At 45.1% G+C, this 21569-nt stretch overlaps 1 pseudogene across 1 annotated transcript; it reads right to left on the bottom strand.

Moving 5' to 3' along the window:
- Nucleotides 1-1803: 1803 nt before the first annotated feature.
- Nucleotides 1804-2507, bottom strand: LOC308557939 (large ribosomal subunit protein uL30 pseudogene; annotated as a pseudogene). Its single transcript has one exon. The product of its transcript is annotated as a large ribosomal subunit protein uL30 pseudogene (transcript).
- Nucleotides 2508-21569: the final 19062 nt, after the last annotated feature.

The following is a 21569-nucleotide window of genomic DNA, read 5'->3' as shown; positions in this document are numbered from 1 at the left end:
AAATAACAAGCACTCACAGCAGCTAAGGGAAATTCCCTTTTACTTTTGCTGCAAATGAAGGCAGAAGCTTTATCCATTTCACATCACATTTGACAAATGCCTGAGAACCCAAACTGAGTGAGGCAGGAAATCTGGAGCTAGGGATGGGAAGCCAGGTAAAATGTAGCCCTTGCTGTCCATGTCGTTTACTGGAAGGGACAGTCACAAGTGGGTAAGTAAAAAGCAGTAAGCACAACCATAAATGTAGGTGATGCCTTTGGTAGAACCCAGTGTTTGGTCAGCATTTGATGGAGCATGCAAATGGACAGTTAAATTAAAAGTCATAAATTTTCTAAATTGGATATCATAAGTGGCAGTTCTCCCAAGTTGACATTTTAATAAAATACATAAACAGGACTATTTATGAAAATTCTTAAGAGTACTAGCTCTGCCATATTTTAAAATATAAATTCTTAAAACAGTGCATAGTAGGCTCATCAATAATAGTTCACTGGAGTCAAAGTTTTTTTGAAAATCCAGAAGTAGCCCGGCCAGGCGTGGCTCAGCGGTTAAGCATCGACCTAGGATCCAGGCGATCAGGGTTCGATTCCCGGTCAGGGCACATGCCCGGGTTGTGGGCTGCAGCCGATCAATGACTCATCATTGATGTTTCTAGCTCTCTCTCTCTCCCTCTCCTTTCCTCTCTCTGAAATCAATAAAGATATATTTAAAAAAAAAAAGAAAATCCAGAAGTAAACAAATATAGGACATAAGTATGTTTTAAAAGCAGTACCTCAAATAACTAGGGAAAGATTAATTCAATAAAAAGTAATGGAAAAAAGTGTAGCCATCCAGAAAGACAGCTGGCTTCATACTTCACACCTCATGACAGGAAAAATCCAAATGAATAAAAGTAAATTCCAAAAAACCACAAAAACTATAAAAATACTAGTGGAAAACCAGGGGGAACCATAACTAACGTGAGGAACATCTTTCTGGGCACCATACAAAAACTCAGACGCACATAAACAAGACATGGATTAATTTACTTACCTAAGAAGTAAAAATGATCTGTGCAGGAAAATATAAGAAAGAAAACTTTAAAAGAAAAGCAACAGAAAAATATTTCTAGTCATCCCAGAGAGAGGAGCAAATTTTCTAACAAATGAAAAGTTCCTACGAATCCATTTTTGTGGGCTCAGCGGGGAAATGGATGAAACAGATGAACAGACAGGTTAAGAAAATATAAATGGCTCTGCTGTGAATTGAATTGTGTCCTAAAAAGTCGCGCGCTGAGGTCCTACCTCAGTGCCTCAGAGCGTGACCTTGCTTGGAGGCAGGGTCTCTGAAGAGGCGAGCAAATCCGAGCAGCGCCGCTAGGGGGCGCCCGACCCCACACTAGTCCTTAGAGCCGGTGGCTCGGACGCCCCGCAGCGCCGTGTGCACCTGCCGGCGGCTGGCGGCTCCAACGGGAGGCGCCCAGGGGGGCCAGCAGCCCGCCCGGAGCTGGGGGGGGGGGGGCGTGCAACGTCCTCGCGGCCCCGGGGAGCAGCCGGCCCCGCCGACGGCTCCGCGCAGACCCCCAGCCCCCAGCCCCAGACAAACAGCCACCGCTCGGGACCCTCGTTACAACGAACTAATACAGGCCCTTAGACGTGACAATATACTCGCCTCCCCCGTCATAGGTGAGATTAAAATTAACGCTGCAAAAAAAAAAAAAAAAATGTTGCCTAGATTGGTATGCGTTTGTTTTGTTTTTTTCAGCTTTAAAGCAGCCACTGTTTCTTAACTGACTAGAGTACAGAAATAGCCGCGGCAGAGGCCTCAGGTCGTCCTTCTGATAAGCCTGTTGGCCTGGCCTTCCCGGTCACCGGCACCCCCGCCTCCTACTAAATGGGGGGTGGCCATTCCCCTGGCGGGGAGGGTCGTTTGAGGGGCCGCGGGAAGCTGCGTGCGGCTGTGAAGCTGGAAGGATGGATTCATGAACCAGGCGCTGCGCGCAGGCGGGGCCGCATTTCCCGGTGTGTGGTCCGCCAGGGCAGTTCGCTTTTGGTTGATTTTGCCATAACCACGCTTGTACATCAGTTCGTTTACTGACCAGGTTGGGCGCCCCCTGCAATATATGGGTCCACAGTCCTCAGCATGTTCACTGAAGCCTTGCTGAGCTTCACAAAGGTGCCACTGAAGATCTGGCGACAGCGAAGCAGCTGCACTTTTCGGACTTTTGGGCTCACACCGTTGGCACCTCCGATCCTGATGACAGATGCCAATTCAGGTTCCACAGGTGCATAGAAACCACCAGCCCTTCTTGCCGCCCTGGCCATTTGAACCTCAGCTCTGCATCTGCCTCTGTTCCCTGTGAGATGCTTAACCTTTTCATAGATAAGCTTCCTCCTTGCCTTTTGAAGCATCTTTTGGGCAAACTTCTTTCTCAGGCACTTGATCTGCTCTGAGAAATTCCTCCACTTTTTCTTAAGGGTTTTTGGTACAGCAGGAACCTTCTTCTTTTCCTCTTCTGCACCCTCCATGGTTCCTGCCAGGAAAGAGCTGTTGTCTGGACTGTTAAAGGTCAGAAGAGTCCGGATAACACAGTGCCATTGCCGTAGGAAAACAGTGTGCTCATGTCTTGCCATTTGGAGTACAAACTAGTACAAACTCAGTGGAGGGGAATTTGATAAAATCTCTCAAAATTATAAATACAGGTACCCTTCCCAAAATGTGAGAAATGTCATACATACAGATTTATTCATTGCAGCATCATTTGAAAAATCAAAAGACTGAATTAACTATCACTAAGGGGCTGATTAAATAAATCATCGATATTCATATAATGGAATATTTTACACCTACTAATAAAATTAAGGGAGAATCTTTAAGTACTGATACAGAAAACTCTCCAAAATATTATAAGACTGGAAAATAAAAAATATAACTGCAAATAGTATTCTAATATTTGTGTTAAAATATATATACATATATATATTTGCTAAAGTATGCTTAAAATATTTTTGGAAGAATATACAAAAGAAACTATTAACATTGGATTCTCTATGGAGAGGAACTGAGTTTGTGAAGTACAGGGTTGGAGAGACATTTTTATCACATGTTTTTAATTTTTTTAAATTTTGAACCACATGAGTTATATAAATAAATATATAATTTCTACTAAATAAATAAAGTTGCCTTTTTCTGCCACAAGGTGGCGGTGTTAAAGACTTTATGGAAGAATGCAGTGTTTGAAAATTGGTCTCATTACAGAAATTTTAACTTGGCCGGTAATTGTCCCTTTGGGGATTGAAAATATGTATTTTCATACAAGATATCATATTTTGAAAGCCATGTAAATACTTTTTCTTTATTTTCCAATTTTATTAACATAGTCTATTTTTTTTTCTTTTTGCTCTAATCAAAGCACTACAGGCCCACGGTAAAACAAAACAAAACAAAACAAACAACAGATAATACTAAAGCACTTTTAATGAAACATCCAGTCTTCCTCTCCATCCCACTTTCATTCCCCAAAGGCAGCTACCTTTTATTATAATTGGGGTTACATCCAAAACTTTAAATAATGTGCATGTATCTCTAGTTTTTATTTTACCAACTTTAGGTAGTGTATGCTACCTGATATATGAAAAACATAAACTTAGCTCACTAATATCACCTCCCACTTCCATCTTCTCCTCTTCCCAATTTTTGATGTATCATTTTAAAATTCTTCTATTGGTTACCTTTTATACTTTAAATCATTCATTTAAACCTCCATTTAAAATATATATATATATTTTATAGATTTCAGAGAGAGGAAGGGAGAAGGAGAGAGAGAGAGAAACATCAATGATAAGAGAGAGTCATTGATCAGCTGCCTCCTTCACGCCCCCTACTGGGGATCGAGCTCGCAACCCAGGCATGTGCCCTGAACGGGAATCGAACCGCCATCTCCTGGATGCTCAACCACTGAACCACACTGGCCAGGCTAAACCTCCATTTTTTATTTTGCCAGTTTTCAATATTTTCTTTTACCCTCCTGATAAGTAAGAGAAGGGTATTATTACTTCATGTCTTTTCTTCACCTCTCCGTACCTATTCACCTCCCAACTTTTGTTAGTTTTACTTTAAAAAAAAAAAAAAAAGCTTGACAAGTATAATTTATGTACCATAAAATCCACCCATTTAAAGTATACAATCCAATAGCTTTTATTATATTTAGAGTTATGCAACCATCACCATAATATAACTTTTAGAACATTTTTATTACTCCAAAAAGAAACCCCATACCTATTATCAGTCACTCCCCATTTCCCCATAATTCCCCCAGCCTTACACAACCACTAACCAGCTTTCTGTCTCTGTAGATTTATCTGGTCTAGACTAACTTCAAATGAATGGAACTATATAATATGTGATCCTTCGGAACTAGCTTCTTTCACTTAGCATAATGTTTTTGAGGTTCATCATGTGTTGGTGTGTATTAGTATTTCATTCCTTTTTATTGCCAAATAATATTCTAGTGTATGGATATACCATATTTGGTTTCTGCATTTCAGTTGATACACATTTTGGTTGTTTCCACTTTGTTTTTGCTGTTATGAGTAATGTTGCTATGAACCATTAGATTTATTTTTCCTTTTATTTTTTAACCATAATAGTCTTGACCATGGTTTGGTTCTATAAGTTGAAAAATAACCAATAGGATTACATTATTGTGTATATTATTGCTCACTACAGAGCCAAATAGCGTGCTAGGTTTATATTTACTTCTCTACAAAACTAATATCGCAATCTCCCCCCCCCCCCCCAGGTGTCTCTTCCACAGGCTCCCACTCTCTGCTCCGATGGGGACTCATCGCACATGGCCATCCATGGGGTGCTAGTCCTTCACAGATGCCATGTCTTTCTCATTTATTCCCTTTATTCTATAGATATTTATTCTTGAGTGACTTTCTCAGAAACAGTTGATGAAGGTAGTAAATTTCTGAGTCTTTGTCTTTGTCTTTCCATCACATTGATTTAACCAGTTCTAGAATTCTACGTTTGAATCTAGAATTCCCAGACTTGAAGAAATTATTTCCTTGTCTTCTGGCGCCTAATATTACTGAGGACAATTCCTACGACAACTGGATCCTCATTCCCCTGTTGGTGGCCTGTGTACCCCCTTTTCCTCTGAGTTTCTCTCTCTTTTCTTTTCAGTCCTCACCTGAGGATATTTCTATTGCTTTTCAGAGAGACTGGAAGGGAGAGAGGGAGGGAGGGGGAGAGAGAGAGTCTAAATGTTAATTAGACTCCTTGGGTTCCCAGAATATATACATATATGTATATCTCCTTGGTTTTCGGTTCCTATTTAAGGATGAAGAGCCCTGCCGATCCTTTCAGGTAGCTAGTGTAAGTTTTTGCTGCAGTTGCATCTTGGTCTTTTCCCCTTAGAGGCCTCCCCTTAAACTGACGAGACAGAATCCTGCACACTTTGTGCAGTTCCTGTTGACTGAAGACTTTGCTTTAAAGTGTTTAGACAGGATGCTGGTTGGACAGGCTGAGCGCCTCAGCGTTTCAGAAAAGGAGGGAGGAAACTTCCTTCGCCCTGAGCAGATCATTCTTTGGACAAGAGCCCACCTGTCTGTCTTCTCAGTTTTTGCCCTGAAGTTAAATGTCAGTTGTTTTGCATGCACATGTGGGTAGGGAGTCTAAGGGGCCAAATCTTTACGCCTGTTTCTCCACCCCTTTCTCATCCATCCACCAGCCCACTCCTCACCAAAGCCTCTTCAGCTTTCGCAACTAAGGCCGGCTCTCACCTCTGCCTGGCTCTCTCCGGGCTTGTACTGTGGGCTTCCTCTACTCTGATTTACTTGCCCCTATCTGCTTCTCATCTTGAAATCGCCTGAGACCTCCTTCCAACTCACCCCATTTCACCTATTCTCCTTCCTGTTAAGTGTTTCTGTCTTTTTGATCTTCTACATGGCCATCATTATTTCATTTCAACATTTCGGCAGGTTCTCACAGGGGAGTAGAGAAAGCACGTGTCCATCACTGTAGTGTTGTGGAATCCTCTGGCGTTAAGTGCTAGTTCTGCTTTTCCCCCCCCTTTATTTCTTTTCTCCGGATCTTGTGTATGAGTGTGTGTGTGTGTTTATAACACTTCTTAACTATAGTATATATTTATTGTATAACATTTGGAAATATGAGAACATTTTAAAATGTCTATAATTCACCAATCAGAAATATTACCATGATGATGTATTTATTTTCAGTCTTTTCAATATGCATATGGTGTGTATATATATATAAATAATTTAAATTTACCTTAATTGTTGAAAGTATAACAGGTGTCCTATTTTTCCCCCCAATTGACCCCCTCCACTGCCCTCCCACCTCCTCCCCAGGCCTTCACCCTGTTATTGTCTGTGTCCATGGGTTATGCATATATGCATATAACTTCTTTGGTTAATCTCTTCCCACCCTCCACCCCCATTCCCTTTTTCCTCTGAAATATGATCGTCTGTTGCCTGCGTCAGTGTCTCTGGATCTATTTAGTTCATCAGATTCTTTTGTTCATTAGCTTCTTCTTAGAGAAGACCCTTCAACGTTTCCTATAGTGCTAGTCTGGTGGTGATGAACTCCTTTAGCTTTTTCTTATCTGTGAAGCTCTTTATCTGACCTTCAATTCTAAACGATAGCTTTGCTGGGTAGAGCAATCTTGGTTGTAGTTCCATGTTTTTCATCACTTTGAATATTTCTTGCCACTCCCTTCTGGCCTGCAAGGTTTCTGTTGAGAAATCAGCTGACAGTCGTATGGGTGCCCCCTTGTAGGTAACTAACTGCTTTTCTCTTGCTGCTTTTAAGATTCTCTCTTTGTCTTTAACCTCTGGCATTTTAATTATGGTGTGTCTTGCTGTGGCCTCTTTGGGTTCTTCTTGTTTGGGACCCTCTGTGCTTCCTGGACTTGTAAGTCGATTTCTTTCCCCAGGTGGGGGAAGTTTTCTGTAATTATTTTCTCAAATAGGTTTTCAATTTTGTGCTCTCTTTCCTCTCTGTCTGGCACCCCAATAATACGAATATTGGGCCTCTTGAAGTTGTCCCACAGGCTCCTTATACTATCTTCATATTTCTGGATTCTTTTTTCTTTTTGCTCTTGTGGTTGGGTGTTTTTTGTTTCCTCATGGTCCAAATTGCTGATTTGATTCTCGGTGTCCTCTACTCTACTGTTGATTCCCTGTAAATTATTCTTCATTTCAGTTCGTGTAGCCTTCATTTCAAATTGGTACTTTATTATGTCATCAACTTTCTCAGTTATTTTTATTATACTCTTACTAATATGGTTGAAGATCCTTATAAACAAAATTCTGAACTCTGTATCTATTAGCTTGCTTGGATCTATTTCATTTAGTTCCTTTTCTAGAGATTTCTTCTGTTCTTTCCTTTGTGACATGTTTCTTTGCCTCTGCATTTTGGCTGCTTCCTGGTGTTTGTTTCTATGTATTAGGTAGAGCTGCTATGTCTCCTGAAATTTGTAGAGTGGCTTTGTGTAGTAGGTGTCCTGTAGGGCCCAGTGGCTCAGCCTCCCCAGTCACCTGAGCTGGGCCTTCTAGGTGCTCCCCTGTGTGTGCTGTGTGCACTGTCCTGTTGTAGTTGAGCCTTGGTTGCTGTTGGCGTCACTGGGAGGAATTGACCCCCAGGCCAATCAGCTGTGAGGACCAGCTGCAACTACAGCCAAAGAGCTGCTGTGCTGGAGACACCCGTATGGATCAGGATTTACTTCAGTGGAGCTTTGGTGTTCACCAAGTGCACGCCTTGAGTTTCACTCATGGATGTGGTAGGGTTGTAATCCAGTGTGGTTGAGTCTGACCACCGGGTGCACTGTCTCTGGGGCCTCCCGGAAGGTGCAAAGTCAGCCTCTGCCAGTCTCTTGCCGAGGGCAACCCAGCATGAGCTACACAGCAAACCGTAGTTGGCTGCTACTTGTGCTGGGCTTGGAGGTGTCCAGCAGAGGCCAAGCTATGAGCCAATGCAGCTGCCGCTAGTGCCAGGCCTGGGGCCGCTTATCAAGCCGTATGGGGCCCGCTGCTGCTTGTTTGAGAGATTTTAGGAAAGTCATAAGCATGAGGCTGGAGAGGCCACTTGCACAGAAAAGCCCCTGGAAACGGCCTGGATGAGCTGCAGGTGGGAGGGGCGGGGCCTCCGGGAATCACGGGGCGGGGCCAAAGGTGAGAGTCAGGTGCTGGCGATTCAGATATGGCGCCTGCTGTCGGCTGTGTGCGGGAAGGAGTCGCCAAAGGAGCAATGGTCTCTGCCAGCTCTTCTGTCCAGGAGACAGCTGCCCCTCCAGCTCTCGCCCCAACTTCAGGCAGGTTAGTTCCTCCCCGAGTGTCCCGGGTCCTTTCAGGCTGCTGCCCGGCGCTGGGCCCAGAGGGAGCGTCCGAGTGAGTCCGCGCCGGGCCCTTTACAGGAGCTGCTGGGGCTCCCGCGGCCTCCGCGACCCTCAGGGACAGTCCCCGCTGGTTTCACAGCCCTAAGTTGTGGAGACTTCTCTCCCTGGCCCTGGACCTCTGGGCTGGGGGCCTGCTGTGGGGCTGGGACCCCTCGCTCCTCCGGGAAACCTCTGCCGCTGAGCTGTCCTCCCAGGTTTAACCAGTGGCACCGGGTGTGGGCCCATGTCCGCGTCTGCAGGATCCAGCCCCGATCCGCCCTTCCTACGGGTCTCCGCCCCTCCTACGGGTCTCCATGCTGCTTCAGGTCCCTGGTTGTGGGGCTTCTGTTCAGCTGGATCTCAGGAGGCTCTAAGTGATGGTGGTTCTGTATTTTCGTTGTAATTTTGATGTGGTTGCAGGAGGCGGCGGGTGCAGCTGTTACCTGCGCCACCATCTTGTTTCCTCCTCTCTGGTATATTTTTTAAAACAAACTTGACATTATACCATGTGCAATTTTATGTCCTGCTCTTTTCATTTATATCATGAGTAATTTCTCAGGTCACAGAATGATGTGCTATGACATGATTTTTTAATGGCTCCACAGTATTTCATTATATGAATAGGCCACAATTTACTTAATAATTCTCCTGTTGTTGGACATTTTGCTTGGTCCCAGTTTTGTTTGTTTACTTCTTAATTTGTTATTACAGAACATATCTATCACCCCTGGCCCCTGGCCTTTCTGGGGTGCTTGTAATACCTGTCTTCATTGCAATCCGGAAATGTGCTGTTTGACTTAAGCAGTGAAGAGTTCATTGAAAGGGAAATAGAGAGGCCACAAAATCACCATAAATCATATGAAACTCATGATTTATGAACTTGAGTATAGACAAGCTCGGGTAAGGGCTTTCCGTCTCTCATTCATTGAAAAGAGCCCATCCACGACCGGCTTCCCGGGCGCTGTGAGACCCCCTTGTACCGGGCTCCCTTCCTAACTATCTCCCAGAAGTTCCACCCTCATTCCTCACCAGTCCTTCCCTCCTCATTGTTTCTGGCCAGCCTTGGGGCAAAAATACAAATTTGAATCAATATTGCTCATGTCCAAATATTTAAATGTTACAATTTAACCAAAAAATGTGTAAAGGAGAAATGTTCCATCTTCCTCCCCTGGCCTTCATGGTAGCCCAGGAAGGCCAAGTTCTGATTTGGAATTGTTGTAATTGTTCTGCGCCGGACGTGGCGGGACAGGACGAGCCTGCCCTAGTGCTCAGCCTCAGCGCCTTGGCCTGCGCTGCTTCCGTCCCACTTTCTACTCAACCCGTCACCTGCCTGGGGATGTCCGCAGAAGCCCAGTGCCGTCCCTTCAAGTGGGCTCAGGGTGTTTGGCTAAAATCCTGGGGTCCCAGTACACGGAGGATGGTGCAGAAGAGGGGGCTGCGGGCTCTTGGTGGGCATTTCCTCACAGACTCCTGTGGCGGGGCGTGACCGAAGTAGGACCAGAGTGGGCCCTCTAAGAAAGGGTCCAGGGTGGAGCCATCTCTCGTCCGGCTCCGACTCCTCCTGGAGCCTCCTTTCTCTCTACTGGTCCACAGTCACCTCACCTCTCATGCTGTCCGAGCACTCGCCATGGAGGTCACTCTTTTGAGCATTTAACCTTGTCTCCACTGCATTGCCACCTCGATGTTTCCTAAGGGTTTATAGGTTTCCTGGCTCCCCAACTAGAGAGAGAGAGAGAGAAAAGAAAGGGGAAAGAAAGAGGTCGCCTCTGATGAAGTAGAGATTGTCCACCAAACCCTGCGTCCTTGCTGACACTGGTGTGGGGGAGAGGACACAGGCGTCTGTGCTCCGCAGGCCTGGGCCTCCTCCGGCCTCGCCTCCTTCACTAGATGGACAACTGCATCAGGCTAGGCCTCGGTTTGTTCATCTGAGAAAAACACACCTGTGCCGTCTCCTGATAGGATTAAATGAGGTAATAAATATATGCAAAGTGCCAAACATCCTTTCTGGAATATAAAAGAGGCAGAAGGAGAAGTGGGGTGGGGGAGAGGAGGGAAAGGAAAGGAAAGGAACAGAGCAGAGCAAAAGGCAGCCATCGAGGGCGCCGTGGTTAGTCATGTTGCACAGGCCTCCTAGCAAGTCTGTCTCCTTTATGTCCGAACTATTACTGCTGAATTTCTCTTCTGTATTTGTCATTTTGGTTTTCCTTCTTAAAACCTTGCACCTTCTTTTGGACAGTAGAGGCCGTGAGGTTTTTAGGAAACTAGGCTGGGGAGAATTATTGAGCTTAAAATGTTTTCTGCCTGCCGAGTTGCTGAAAAATAAAATATTCCTAGTTGGTGCAAATTTTTTTTTTTAGCAGTTTAAAACAACATAAATTTATTATCTCATGGTTTCTGAGGGTGAAGAGGCCAGGCATGATTTAGGAGAGTTCTCTGCTTCAGGGTCTCAGCAGGCTGCAACCAAGGTGTCGGCAGGGCTGTGCTCTCTCTTTGAAGTTTGACTGGGAAGGGTCCACTTTGAGGCCCAAGTGGGCCTGTGGCAGAAAAACACACCTGTGTCCTGAAACCTCCTTCAGGTGACCTGCAGATTCTTGCCACCTGGGTCCCTTCACAATCAATTCCCAACAGGAGTGTGTGCTCCTCCAAAACTAGCAGGAGAGCCAGAACAGACTGCTAGCAAGACGAAGTCTTATAAACATATTGGAATTTCCGAGTGACATCCCATCACTGTCCCCATTCCCTTGGGTTGGTCAGTTTCTCCTTTCCAACCCTTGCAACCCAGGGGACTGATTACCTCACTTCCTGGAAAATAGAGCTCTGGGCCCATCCTCCGGGCAGGAAGCCACTCTGCAGGGGCAGGTTTATTACAACAACCCTGGCATCTCTCACTTTAAAGCCAGAAGAAAAGTAATTTCATCTCCAGGGGCACATATTGCAAATGGTGAGCTGCTGAAGCACGCCTCTCCCTCCCTCTTCACTCCTCACCTCCAGTAATTGTCATGCTTCTAGTTTCTCAGCCCACTGAATCTCGATGCCTATCTACTACTATATTGGGCATATCCGACATTTTTTTAAAGAAGCAAATGTGAGTGAAGGTCAAATATATACCAAAAACCAAAAACCACACAACCTATAGGAATAAAAAGAATATGGGTTTTATTAGTATATGGGTTTAGATTACGTACCAGAAGGGCTAGTGAAGTATATGTGTGTGTGTATATATGTGGATGTGGTTATTACAGCTACTGTTTCTCGCAAACTAAAGAACAAGTGTGTAAATGAACATGAATACCATAGTATAAGCTTCAATTTGCCCATAAAGGGTACAACAACTCGATGGCTTAGCATTTGATGGCCAGCATTATTACGATCTCAGTCATTAGCAAGGACTTTGAACTGTAAATTTACTACTTGGCAGAAACCGGAAAAGAAGCAATGACTTTGGTTAGACACTTGATTTCAGTCCTAAACAAACCAACAGAATTTCAGGATGAAAGGCCCTTAACAGTGGCTGAGTTCCTTAGGCCTTTTTTCTTGGGAGGAGTGACATTTCTCTTTCTTCTTGAGTTGGGTCATTTATTGGCTTCTTTTTCAGTTAGAGTCGCTGCCCAATATAATGGGTAGCATTAATGTAACCCATTTTCCTTATGATGACTAAAGCTTTTTGTTTGGTGACCGGTCTGGGAAGATGATGATAACTTTGAAAGGACTTACTGAAGAACCTGCCCCAGACCTTGTGTTACCTACCTCTCCACCTCCTTCACTTAGGCCTTATTTCAGAGTCAGCCTTGAAACAGTGTATCTGCTGTTTCCTGGAACCAGGAGGAGAAGGGAATGAAGGCAGGAAGACAGGAAGCGCAGGGACTCTGGAACCTTCACCTCCCCCGTCACCTGCCTTACCTCCTCATGCCAAGCATTAAACACCAAACACTAGGGGCAGCGGAGTGGTGGGAATCCAGGTTTGCTGTCTCCACAAATTGGGGATTTTTAAGAAGTATTACTAAAAAGACACTGTTTACATTTAGTTACTTTCTGATTTCCACTAGTACAGAAATTTATAGTAATTGTTACATATTTAAACCCTCATTTATTTGCAAAGGTGAAGAATTGCATGGCTTTGAAGAACTACTGGGATCCAAAGAGCCCTGGGGAGGATGGGCCTTTGGAGCTGGAAGGGAATTCAGAGATCAGTTCCCTCATTTGGTGGATGAGAAGACTGAGGCCCAGACAGGGGTCTCTAGAGTGGTTTAGCAGGTCAGTGGCACCAAGCAGGGATCCAAGTTTCTCCTTCCTAGTCTAGTGCTCTATCACAAAAGCTGACTCTTTCACTCACTCTTCAAGATATGTTTGGGTTCTTACTATGGGGTCAGACCCAATTCCAGGCATAGTTCCTGCCCTTGGCTAATTTACATGTTGGATGGTAGTAAGTGCCAGCCTTAGGGGAGGTGCAGGGTCCTATGGGAGGGTGAGGAAGTCTAGAGGAGAGCTCATAGGCCTCCCTAGGTAGTAAGGGCAAGGCATTTCGGTGGGATGGGGCACAAGAAAAGGAATATGAGAAGGCAAGGGGAAGTGAGGAAGCCAGAGGAGGAGGCAGGGTCAGACCTTCAAGAGTGGTGCAAGCTGCTGGGCAGCCATGGAAGGGCTCTGAGCAGGACTGCGACCTGGTAAGGTCTGTGCTTTAGAAACCCCACTCTGGCTGCAGAAGGGTGAAGAAGTTAGTCCAGAGCTTCTCAGCATGGCATGAACAGCTTTGAAGTAAGCCAAGATTACGAGCACCTTAGTCTCTGAGGCAATAGGCATAACCTGATGGCTTCATCCCGCAGCCTCAAAGGGTCATCCCAGGGTGCTGGGCAAAAGTTGTGTGTACTATGATGACAAACCGATTGGAAAGCACTGCCTTGGAGGAGAGCAAAACTCTAGGTGGGGAGTCTCGTTAGATAGAATATCCAAGAGGATTCATGTTGACTTGAACCAAGAGGCCAGGACCTGACTCTAGACTTTGTGACTTACTGATTATAGAGACTGAAGGTGAAGTGGGAATTAAGAGAACCCCAGTCTTGGGCAATTAGCAGAGTGATGGTGCCATTCACTGAGATGGGGAACACAGACTATGGTTTAGGGCATGCTAATGATAAGGTACCTGGAAGACATCCAGGAAGAGACGTCCAGTGAGCAGGAAAGTAGGTCCTCTGGATGGAGGAGGTCAGGACAAAGCTGTAACTCTGAGCATCCTTGTCTTATCTGTGGTAACTGAGGCTACGACAGTGACTACATTTGGCCAAGAGAAAGGTGTGGAGTGAAAGGAAAGCGGGGCCCAAAAAGGAGCACTGATCAACATGTGGGCTTAGGTATAGAAAAGGAACCTCCAAAGGAGAAGACATGGCCAGAGGGAAGGAGGAAGGTCAAAGGGTGGGGTGTCCTGAAGACCAAAAATGAGAGCCTTTCTAGAAGACAGAGGTGGTGAAGGGTATAAAACGCTGCTGAAGCTTGTTGTGCGAGGCTGTACATGACCCCCAACCCCTGGGATCCATTTGTAATCTCAACATGCATGGATAGTGTTAACCTTTGCTTGTCTGAGAAAGGGAAGAACAGAGTACTGTGCGAGGTTCCGTGTGTCAGCTAGCTTTTTTTGTGGTAATCATTTCACAGTATATACATATATCCAATCATCGCATTGTACACCTTAAATTTACACAATGCCGTTTGTCGGTTATATCTTTATAAAGTTGGGGGGGGGGAACAAAACAAAAAGAAAGGAAAAACATTGCTGCCTGGTGTTTGGGAGATGTGGAGAAAGATGAAGGAATGGAGACCCCACGGGGTTCAGGTAGAAGCCGTCGGGACCGGCCGACGAGGGGCCCTGTGAGACTTGGAGTTCTTGGCGATTCAGGGGCCTCACTACTATGCAATACCAATGACCCCTGTCTGGCAGGACCCACAGAGCGCCAGCAGCAGCAGCAGGGCCACCCTCTAATGGCTTGAAGAGGCAACAGACTTGATTTAAGATCTTGGGGAGAAGAGCAAAAAAGTACACATGAGTCACCCTCTGGGGTCACAACACATCGTGAGGGAAACTTGGGGGGCCGAGGTTCTGCTGGTGGCTGGGGAATCAAGGGCAAACACAAACTGTGCTCTTGTCCGTGTCCACAGCTGCTTAGATTGCACCTGAGTGTGGGAGAAAGCGCAGCATTCCCGGAGGGAGATGCAGGGGACATGGTTTCTCAGGGGAAAGCCAGCCTTCAGAGCGGAGGAGACCTCGACTGGAAGCGGAGTCTGTGGGGGAGTTTGTGTTCCTGGAAACAGAAGTTCCAGCCATCACAGTGGAAAGAAAAGCTCAGGAGGAAGTGGAATGGTAGGAAACTAGGTCAGGGAAAGAAAGACCAGAGAAATAAAGGGTTGACCGTGCAGAAGAGATGACCAGAGATGGCAGTGACCAGAGATAATCAGAACTTGAGAGATGGAAGAGACAGATGGGGAGGTGGGACTGGGAAAGCGAAGTCAGGTCTCATTTAGAATTGGCGGTGCTGGCCCCAGCCGGGCAGCTCCGTTGGTTAGAGCGTCGTCCGGATACACAGAGGTAGTTGGTTTAATCCCCGGTCAGGGCACATATAAGGAGCGACCAGTGAATGTATAAATAAGTGGAACAAATCGATGTTTCTCTCTCTCTCAACTCAATAAATATATATATGTTTTAAGAATTGGCTGTGCTTCTAGGAGGGCCTCAGCCCAGTGAAGTCCCAGGTCTCTTTCTCTTTGGAAAGAGCATCAGTCTCTGGGGAACAGGTATCCCCTGCTTCTTGGGAGAATTTACTCATGACGTGACCTGTAAACTTCTGGGCACAGTGGGGGTGCTGTCCTGTCTCTTCCCTTCCTGTATCTCCTCTCTCCTCCAAAGCAACTCAAAGCCTTTGAGTTAATTACCTGCTGGTAAAGTGGGAGCGCCCCTAACTTATATCAGCCTTTCAACCTCTCAGAGTTTGGTGTTGCTGGTTAATTCCATGCACACCTCATCCTCACAGGCTCTTACACTTAAGTGTCCTGAATACATTGCCTGCCAAGTACCCACAGGCTGGACCACGCAGGTTACTCTGGAGTGTCTTGGCGACTCAGTAAATCAGACTGTGGTCAAAAGAATGGCCAGGGCCTTTGCCCCCACCTCTGTGTTTCCTAACAAGGGAAACTGGCCAGGAGGGGGAGAGAGAAAAAAGCAAGAAGCAAATGTATTATAATGAATATGGAATATAGCTTGACGGGGATATGTATTCTCTCGGCAGCTGCTGAAGGATTCCTCTTTCGGTGGGGGTGGGGGGTGCTCCTTCATTCACAAAATAACTTCAGAGGCAGATGTGGGGTAGAGTTTAAGCCCCAGATGAGAGTGCAGGAGTTCTTAAGCTTTGAAAGCCCCGGAGGGCTTGTTAAAACACAGATTGCTAGCCCCCTGCCCCAGGAGTTTCTGATTCAGTAGATCTGGGGTTGGGCATGAGAGTTTGCATTTCTAACACGTTCCTGGGGGCTGCTGGTGCTACTGGTTCAGAGACTAAATGTTAGGAACCATGGGCTTACAAGATTCAGGAGGCTGCCTGAATGAGTGAGCAGGAGGAATCTGGGGCTGGAGGAAGGGGGATCCAGGAGGAAAGAAGAGGGAGGCAAAGGAGGAGATGGAATGCTGGGTCCTCTAACCCGAGCAAGGACTTTTCAAATGAAACATGCTTTGGGCCAAGAGATTTCTTGTGGAAACTGGAAATGGGGTTGAGCTGTGCATTCTGGGATGACAAAGGGGTGAAATAGAGACCACCCATGGGGCTAAGGGGGACTTCAAATTCATGATTTTCAGAGATCTTAGGGGAAGCCTTGAGAATTTCCTCAGGTGTTGGAAATTGAAGGTGGGCGGTGATGGAAAGGAACTGAGCTCTAGAACACAAGGGATAGCCCTGGCCGGTTTCGTAACAAGTTTATTTTAACAAGCTTCTGACAGAGACTTGTGATGAAGGCAGCTGTGTGGGTACACAGACTGCCCTTCTTGATCGTGGTTTCGCTCCGTGGCCGACCCACGGACTTCGGCTGATGGGTGCGCAAGTCAGAGCGGAATGCTAACAAAGACCATGAAATGTTAGCAACATTCAACAGGATGAGTATGGTCCTAACCGCAGGTAGCATGTATAAACCCAGTTCAAGCAGCGACTAATGCTGAATTTGCTTTGTATTTAGAACTCCTTCAAAGGGAAGTTCTCAAAGTTGTCTAGTAAGTAGCAAAATTGGTTTCTTTTGTTTCTTCATCATAAGTCCGGAGAGCATGTGACTCATAGACTGATCAGTCTTCTTTCAAAAATCAGTTATTTCTGTTGCATTTGTGAGGTATATTTTGTATATGTATTTTTAAAAAACTTTGGCCCTGGCTGGTGTGCTCAGTGGTTAGAGCATTGGCCCTCGCACCAAAGGGTCACAGGTTCAATTCCTGGTCAAGGTTCGGCCCCTGCCCTGGTTGGGGCATGTGTGGGAGGCAACCAACTGATGTGTCTCTCTCACATCTATGTTTCTCTCTCTCTCCCCCCCCTTCTTCCCTTCCACTCTCTCTAAAAATCAATGGAAAAATATCCTTGGGTGAGGGTTAACAAAAAACCAAACAAAAAAATCAACTTTGGCAGGGCTATTAGGGCCCATCCCAAGCCCCTTGACATAATTTCAGCTAAGAAGACACGCATACAAGACTGGTGAGGAATTTCTGGAAAAGCTTTTCTTTCCTGATGAAAGAGACAGCCATGGCTGGCACCATCCCTTCTTCCCTTCTTCCTTTTCTGAACAGCACACAGACATTTTGCTGACATGGGGCACCTTCCTGCCACCATGAGGGAGTAGCTCAGAAAACCACAGAGGTGCTGGGACTGATGTCACTGAGCTGCTGACGGAGCACAGACCACCACTTGCCTCTAGATCTCTTGTTATATGAGAAAACCAAACCCTTGTTTGTTTAACTCTCCTTAATCCTTACTTGTGAGCTACTTTTCTCTTTACTTGCAACCAAAATAATTCTCGATTTGTTGAGAGTCACCTATGGGCTTGTCATGGCAGATAGGCAAGTAACGTGAGATCAGCTAGGGGCAATAAATGCAGAGCCAGGCAGGCAGGGAGGTGGTGCCAGGAGGTTTCGTAGTAGAGTGTCAGTCATGGAATCAGCCCCTACTTCGCTGCAGAAGTAGAACACTGCTGTGTTATCAAGGCAGATTTTAATTAAAAGTCTCTCCCTAGACTGAGTATTAAGAGATATTCACTCATGTATTTGTCTAATTTTTACTTTATTTCAAAGTTTAATCCATTTGGAATTTATTCTTTAATAAAAGAAGTATGGATCTAATTTTATCTTTTTCTAAATGTCTAATTAATTGTCCCCGGCACCATTTATTTAAAAATCTATCTTTGCCTCAGTAATTTGAGATGCTAACTTTATCACATACTAATTTTTATATGTACTTAAATCTATTTCAGGACCCTCTAGTCCAGGAGTCAACAAACTCCTTCTTAAAGGGCCATATAATAACTACACAGTTAAGCTTGAAGGTCATAAAGTCTCTGCTGTTGTAGGGCAAAAACAGCCATAGGCAATGCCTTAACACTGGGCAAAAATAGTGATAGTTTGATGACTCCTGCTCTCGTTTATCCCACTGGCCTGTTTATTTTTGCACTACTAATTCATTGTTTTAATTACAGGGATTTTTCAGTATAAATGGTAGGACTAGTTCTGTAGGGTAGGGCTAGTTTCCCTTCTTGCAATTTGTCCGATTCTTTTAAAAAGCAAGTCTGAGATAGACCAATGAATTAATGTGACAGTTTATTTTTTGTTTTTGTTTTAATCTAGGAAAGAGTTCCAGAAATGCTTTGAGCACTGTTACTATAGTGATTTAGTGTAGTCTCCCAATGTGTTACAATTTAGAGGCTTGGCACTAATCTGAACCTACCTGTTGTGGATTATTATAACGCTAACTCATACAATTTACCTTACAACTTTTACATGCATATGTCAGAAACTGAAATGAAAAATTTTTTTGATGAGAAAATACTTTGAAATGTTACAACCTTTGAGGAAATTTGATATACTATGGGACGTTACCATCAGAGCTAGGAATAGTTTTAGTAGGTAATTTTTTCATGTGGTAACTATCTTGTCAATTACAAATGATATGTAATTCTTTATAATCTGTGATCATTAGAGTTGTAAAGATAATTCTGTCAATCACCTTTGACTTATTTAGCAGAACATTCTCCAGCTGAATAGTTTTAAGTAGCAGAAAGCTTCCCAGTTTTATGAAATCCAGACCCTTGTTCTGTTGCAAATGTCATCAGTTTATTGTTGGTAACCTGGCCACTAATCTACACTACCCACTTTTGTCAATCCTATAGCTGAGTTGAGTAGACTTCATGAACAGGAATTCAGAAGTCGTAAGCAACGATGTGGCGGGGGGACATCTGTAATACTTTCAACAATAAAGATAAATTTTAAAAAAGTTGTAAGTGAATATGAAGCTTATATAACTCCCTAATAACCACTAGGATTCAGAAGCATTGAACAGTAGTTAAGCAAAGTCTCACCACACATGTGAGTTTCATGGTTTTTGACAGATATGTAATTTTTACTGAAAAGGAAAAAATATCTTTATAAATGCACAGTTTGTTTCGGTTGCTATCAAGGGGGTGTCGGATGAAAAGCATAGTATCTTTTCAGTTGATACCAGAGTTGCTATTAGAGAAGGAACGTTTTCTCATTTGTTTTAGGAAAAGTATCTTGGCCCTGTGAGTATGGAAGTCAGAAGTTTATAGAATAAGAAATGGTTAAGCTACTCTATATGGGAAAGTGAATAGATAAAGTGTGTTTTGCTCCTGAGAGAAGGCGATCAGAGGACAGGTCCAGGGAGGCAACAGCAGCGTGTGGTGAACGGTGGCCGTCTGCTGAAGCCATCACTAGCTGGGACCCATCTCTGCCAACATTGTCCCACTACAACAAGCATCTTTTTGTTTAAGGGTGATCAGTCGCCAATTGTTCATCAACAGGTGGTGGAGATTGTGACTTTTGTTTTTCAACACAATGTAACTGGTGATGTGAACAAGAAGAACACGGCTACTAGATAGTAACTTTAATTTTGTTCTTGAGGCCCCTTTAAAATGAACATTTAATAATTTTGTTCTTGAGGCTTCTTTAAAAAGAACATTTAATGACCTTGGATGGAAATGCCAGCAGACCTGACCTTTCTGGTCACTGGTAACACAATGTCCCGAGGCCCCTTAAAATTGCAAAACACAGTTTCATTTCAGAAATTAGTCCCTTTGTCTAAGCTTCTAACTTCATGTGAAACTAGAGCTACTCTCTTTCCTACAGATAAGGCCTGCTTCCTGAGGGTTGCTGACTCCCGGGGAAGGTACAGGGTTAGCCGTCTTCCTAAATTCCTTCCTCTCCACCCACCCCCACCTCCAGCCACAGGGCCTTTCTCATCCCTCCTGCACTGGGTGGAGGGTGGAGAATAGGAAAAGTCTGTGCCTGGGACTCCTCACCTGCAGCGTGTTCACTCCTTGTTTACTCTTTCTGCCTCCTCTCTAGGTGTGCTAGGGTACTTTCAGGGTTTCTCTGCCGAGGCCTGTTTGACCCTCTAGTCAGCACGCTTGGGCAGCCCCACGGGGACTCATCTGCTCTTTGGGACACTCATTATTCCTCAGGGCCCACCAACTCTGGCAATGCAGGCAAGCCCCAGTGCAGAAGCAATTCTTCATTCTGGGTGTCACATCTTAGATTTCCTGAGAATTTAGCGCATGCCAGTTCACTCAATCCCTCCAGTGCAGGGCAGACACAGCTGAGCCCTTCTCACTAGGCCTGACGGGAGGGGCAGACACTGGGGAAGAGGCAGGACTGAAAGCACCCTCACAACCCTCCCCAGAGGGAGTCCTCCTCATGAATCCTCTCCCCAACCCTGCACACCTCTGACGGTGAGAGGTTAGAACTCCCTTGCTAGTTCTCAAAGCCCCTCTATTCCACCCGTTTCTCAGATTGCTCTGCCTTACGGTTCATTTCTGTATTTGATATCTTGTACTGACGCTGCAACTAAAATTTCTAATAGAAAAGCCATCTGAGGAAAAGTAATGTATTTGGCCTAGAAAGGAGGAAATCAGTCCGAATCTAAGATTCAGAACTAATACCTTAGCAGTCGGCCACAAATAGATATAATTATGTAGCTTTTATAGCTGTGGGAAGCTTAGTCTAGCTGGGAAAAACTTGTGCCTGAGATCTGAGAGAAATTTGTCACAGAGATATACTGATAATTGTTGTGTGTTTTTAAAATTGATTTTTAGAGAGAAAGGGAGAGGGAGAGAGAAAGGAACATAGACCTGCTGCCTCCCAAATGGCCCGCACCAGGGATTGAGCCTGCAACCCAGGCATGTGCCCTGACTGGGAACAGAACCAGCAACCCCTCGGTGCACCGGGCGATGCCTAACCAACTGAGCCACACAGTCCACGGCCACGTGTTCTTTTTATTATAATTCTGTTGGGGCCACTGCGATGGGAGAAAACACAGTGGGGCTTAAACTTTTGTAGCTATTACAAGTCCGAATCAGCGTTCTAGCTTCTCTACAGGGCACTTCTCTGAGGCCTCCTGTTTTGGTGCTTGAGACAGAGAACGTCTAAGCAGGGAGTCTGACCTGAGCACCCACGTTCGTCATAAAATTCACATTTTATTACCTCTTCATATTAACCTAATAACTGAAAAAGTTTATATTCTTTTTCCTTTTCCTATAATCTGTTGAAAGGCGGCTGGTGCAAGTCTGTAGGGAGACCCACCATTTTCTTGGTAGCTGAGCCCCGTAGCGCCTCCGATTTCTAAGCTTGTGGATTTTAGGCATGCACTTCTGAATCTGAACGTTGCTTCTTCCGTCCAACCTTCCCAGGCCAGCACTATCTTCAGTAGAGCGCATGAGTCATAGCTCACAAACCTAAGTATGACTGTCCCCAATGAGGCTGCTTTTGTAGGCTCCTGCAGCTAGCTCTCTGGAACTTCTGGGTCATGCTGAGGTCCAGGAATATTTTGCAAAGTCGGGAACCCAGGGACCTCGAAACCAGTCTCCCTGTAGGAACAGGCACAGCCCTTCCTTTCAGGTGTCATTGCTCCCTTCATGAGGACCTGGGTAATCTCTGTTTCGGAGCGATTAG

The sequence above is a fragment of the Miniopterus schreibersii genome (genome assembly GCF_964146895.1).
Source record: "Miniopterus schreibersii genome assembly, chromosome: 5".
Taxonomy (NCBI): domain Eukaryota; kingdom Metazoa; phylum Chordata; class Mammalia; order Chiroptera; family Miniopteridae; genus Miniopterus; species Miniopterus schreibersii.
Note: the sequence above shows the minus strand (reverse complement) of the source record. Positions and strands in the feature narration are given on the sequence as shown.